Source organism: Leucoraja erinacea, chromosome 26 (assembly GCF_028641065.1).
Source record: "Leucoraja erinacea ecotype New England chromosome 26, Leri_hhj_1, whole genome shotgun sequence".
In the NCBI taxonomy this organism is placed as follows: Eukaryota; Metazoa; Chordata; class Chondrichthyes; order Rajiformes; family Rajidae; genus Leucoraja; species Leucoraja erinaceus.
In genome coordinates this window covers 13,678,173-13,682,365 of record NC_073402.1, presented here as the reverse complement: position 1 = coordinate 13,682,365, position 4,193 = coordinate 13,678,173, and the positions used below count along the sequence as shown (strand labels likewise).

Here is a 4,193-nt window from a genome sequence, read left to right as displayed (position 1 = left end):
CTTTAGAAAGACTGTCCTATATGTCACTACTCTAAATGCTTCAGGAGATATTGGAAGGTCTGGATGGAAGAGGAGGTGCATCATGAGGATACAAGAACGGCTTCACATTATCTCATAACCTGAACACATGAGAGGCATTGTTGAGGTAATTGTCAACCATTGCACACACTTATCCAGTTCAACAGCACAGAAGTACCTTAGGGAGCAAGTTCAATTTTTTTTAATGCATAAAAGTCTGAATGCCAAATTTTAAATTAAAAAAAAATCATACTTTAATAGCATCTCATCAAGTGCAACAAAGTGCTTATCAGCCCATACATTTCTCAGAATCAGTCCAGCTGCATATTTGCACAGGGCAACATTGGAATAGCGTGCAAGTTGCTGCTTGTAAAAGCCCTTCTATTTTGTCTGATTTATAGGCTATTTTAATTACAGGTACATTCCACTCCTGCTCATTAATATACTACTTCATATCCCTTGTCCGGGAAGTATGATCTTTCACTTGCTTTGTTTCTTGATTTGGATACAAAAAAGATATCTGTTTTGCTTGCAGTTTTATTCCCAGATTTAAGCAGTGATTATCAATAATGCAGAAATTCACGACAAATGTAAACAAAAACATGTCATTCAACTCAACTGGTTGCTCTCATGTTTATGTTCCTCCCACTTCAATCTAGAGGCAAAATAGGATAGGTTCCGGAAATCTGAAATAAAACAAAGAATACAAGGAATGAACTGTACTTGTGTTAACATGGAGAGAGAAACACTCTTAGTAGATAACCTCTCCTCCCAGTCCACCAAATGACAGCAGCATATTTTCTCCTTTATCGATCTTAATTAGCACGTAGTTCCAGTCTAAAATGCCAAAGTCCTAGAAAAACTATTTCACAGCATGTGATGCAAGATAACATTTTATCTAAACCCAAACTATTAAGATGCTTGTGTACTTTGCACAAAAAATGGAATTCAATAGAACTGTATTGTCACATGTAGCTAGATAAAATGAAATTATTTGTTTTGTATGTGATTCAGTAAAATCACATTAAATATAACCAGTCATTAATAAATACAAAAGTATGGTTGTGGTATCAGACTGGTAGACTTTACCAAGACAGTACACAAAGTGTTGCACCGAAACGTTGTATATTCCTTCTCTCCATAGATGCTGCCTCACCTGCTGAGGTTCTGCAGCATTTTTGTCTACCTTCGATTATTCCAGCATCTGTAGCTCTTTCTTAAACATAAAGTGTTGCTTTTTTTCCAGCACCATCTTATGCCCTTCGTGTGTTGAAGTTCTTAAAAGTACCTTAGTTTAGTATATTATTGTCACATGTACCGAGGTAGAGTGCAGTGCTTTTTGTTGTGTTCCATCCAGTCAAAGAAAAGACTATCCATGATTACAGTCAAGCCATCCACAGTGTACAAATAAAACATAAAGTGCAAGATAAAGTCCAATAAGTCCGATTAAAGATATTTCAAATGTCTCCAATGTGATAGATGGGAGGTTAGGGTCGCACTAATACACTAAAGAGTAAATTGTGCTTTGCTCCATGTGTGTGAGCATTACCAATGCACGGCCTTATATTATATTTACTTCCTTCAGAGGCAAGTACCAAAGTTTAGAGCTAAACATGTACTACTGGAGATGCCCCTGTTTGAAGTACCGGCATAAAAGGTAGTGCTGGCTCATATGAGTCTTCATTTCGGCAGCAATATGTACTAAAATTGGAACAATACAGGGAGGATTAGCATGGACCCTGTCCAAGCACGACACGCAAATTTATGATATGGTCCATATTTATTACTGGAGAATTGATCCAAGTAAAGGATCAATTTACTTACGTGTCCCACTTACGCGACCTTTTCGGCAACTGCCGGCACCCGTTATAGGTCGCCGAAAATGTTCAACATGTTGAAGATTCAGCGGCGACCAGAAAGACGCTACGAATCTTTGTGTGACTAGGAGACCAATCACGACCATACAGGCGACCTCTCATGATCATACAGGCGACTCCCTGGTGACACCCCACGCCAACTGCGACATGTTGCCAGGGGATGACTGTATGGTCGTGAGTGGTCTGCTAGTCACCCAAACAGTTGTAGCATTTGCCAGAAAGGAGTGCTCCGATTGCTGGCCTGCGGCTTATAACATCCTGAAGCCGTGGTCTGCGGAGCTTCTAGCTGCGGGTGCGGCGTTCCGTGCCTAGGACATCCGGAGTGGGATCCCTCACCGGGGATCCTCGGGGAAGAGCCCCGACCACCGGCCTGCGGCCTACAACATCCTGAAGCCGCGGTCTTCGGGAGGGAGGCGCCGATTTGGGACTTACCGTCCTGACGAGAGGGCCTGTACATCTGGCCGCCCACAGCGGTGACTGAGGAGGTTTATGGCACTGACCAAGGGGGAAACAATGGAGGAGGACTGACTGTACTTTGTGCCTTCTACCACAGTGAAGAATGCTGTGGTGGATGTTGTGTTCAATTTTATTGTGTATTGTGTGTGTTTTTTTTTTATTTTACCGCTGCTGGCAAGTTCAACTTTATTGTGTATGTGATGAATAAAACTGATTGATTGATTAATTGATTGAAATGTAACATTTCATGCCCTTCCCTACAAATATTTTTCCGTGCCTTTGATCAAAAGAGACTTATAGTGATTCCCAAATGTGAAGTCTGACCTGAGAGAATTTGATCACAAAATATAAAATATAAGTCTTCAACTTAAGATCAAGATGACAATGTTTACTAACTTTGTACTTTTTATGTACAGCATGTTTGCATGCTGTATCAACACTTTCAGGGTTGCAGAGTTGAATGTAACACTGTCTTATCGATCCAAGGTTTTCCACCTGCAATATATTACCAAATATTATTCATATTCAGCAAAATATCTAGGGAATAGGGTACTTGTGGTGTTACAGGTCTTTGGTCTTTGTATCAGAAGCTGAGAAGTTCATGACTGCCGTAAAAGATTTGTGCTGAGAATCAACATTAAAAGTCCCCCTTTCATAAAATTGCAACACAGTTAAAGGTGCAATCTTTCTGGAAGAGATTATGAAACAAACCTCGGTAAACATGAAAGATCTGATGGCCTTTCTTGACAAAGTAGGGATTTCTCTTGCATTGTGGCACAGTGGGGTTGCACAGTGGCACAGTGGTAGAGTTGCTGCCTTACAGCGTCAGAGATCTGGGTTCGATCCTGACTACGGGAGCTGTCTGCACGGAGTTTGTACGTTCTCCCTGTGACTACGTGGGTTTACTCCGGGTGCTCCGGTTTCCTCCCCCATTCCAAAGCCGTACAAGTTTGTAGGCCAATCAGCTTCTGTAAAATCGTAAATGGTCCCTAGTGTGCTTGTGTAGGGGTGACCGCAGATTGGCGCGGAGTCGGTAGGTCATATGGCCTGTTTCTGTACTGTAACTCTATAGTCTCAAGTTTAAAGTAAAGTAATCTGTCCATTGATGGTGATCTTAGTACGAATTTGCAAGGTGGAAGATATCTGGTACATTGGTGTCATTACATAATGACAGAATAACATTTTCAAGTCGAAGAGATCCATAATTCATCCAGCTAAGCTGTCGTAAATTATCATTTAATACATTTTCTACAGCTGGGTTTTGCATAACAATAAGGAGAAGCATGAGAGTTTCAGTTGTGAAGTGTTCATGGAGTATGCAATGAGGAATATTGCTGAGGCTCTCATCAATCCACTACAGGAACTCTGACAGCAGCTTGCAGAGCTGGCACATACGTACAAATAAATGTGGAAGTTCAGGATGTTGTTTTTCAACCAAATCTAATATACTCTGCAGAAGTCAGTCATCTCACAATAAATACGAGTATTCACCAAATATTTCTGCTAAATTATTCCCCCTGCAGAGAGTGTTGGAGTCAGCTTGGTCCATCTAGTGAAGATTCCTCAGTACCATTGAGAGAGTATCTTGCCCAAAGCAGTGGAGTCGATAACCAGAGAACATAGGTTTATGGTGAGGGGGGAGGGTGTGGGGGGAAGATTTAATAGGGACAGATTTTTCACACAAAGTATGGTGGGTGTATGGAATGAGCTGCCGGAGGAGATAGTCAAGGCAGGTACTATCACGAAGGTTAAGAAACATTTAGGCAGGTACATGGATAGGACAAGTTTGGAGGAATATGGGCCAAACACAGGCAGGTGAGACAAGTGTAGATGAGACATATT

The 4,193-nt window shown here is 41.4% G+C and overlaps 1 non-coding gene across 1 annotated transcript; it reads left to right on the top strand.

Moving 5' to 3' along the window:
- Nucleotides 1–1,700: 1,700 nt before the first annotated feature.
- On the top strand, nucleotides 1,701–1,802 carry LOC129709985 (U6 spliceosomal RNA). The gene has a single exon (XR_008725614.1). It is a non-coding gene; the product is annotated as a U6 spliceosomal RNA (small nuclear RNA).
- The last annotated feature ends 2,391 nt before the right edge of the window (nucleotides 1,803–4,193 follow it).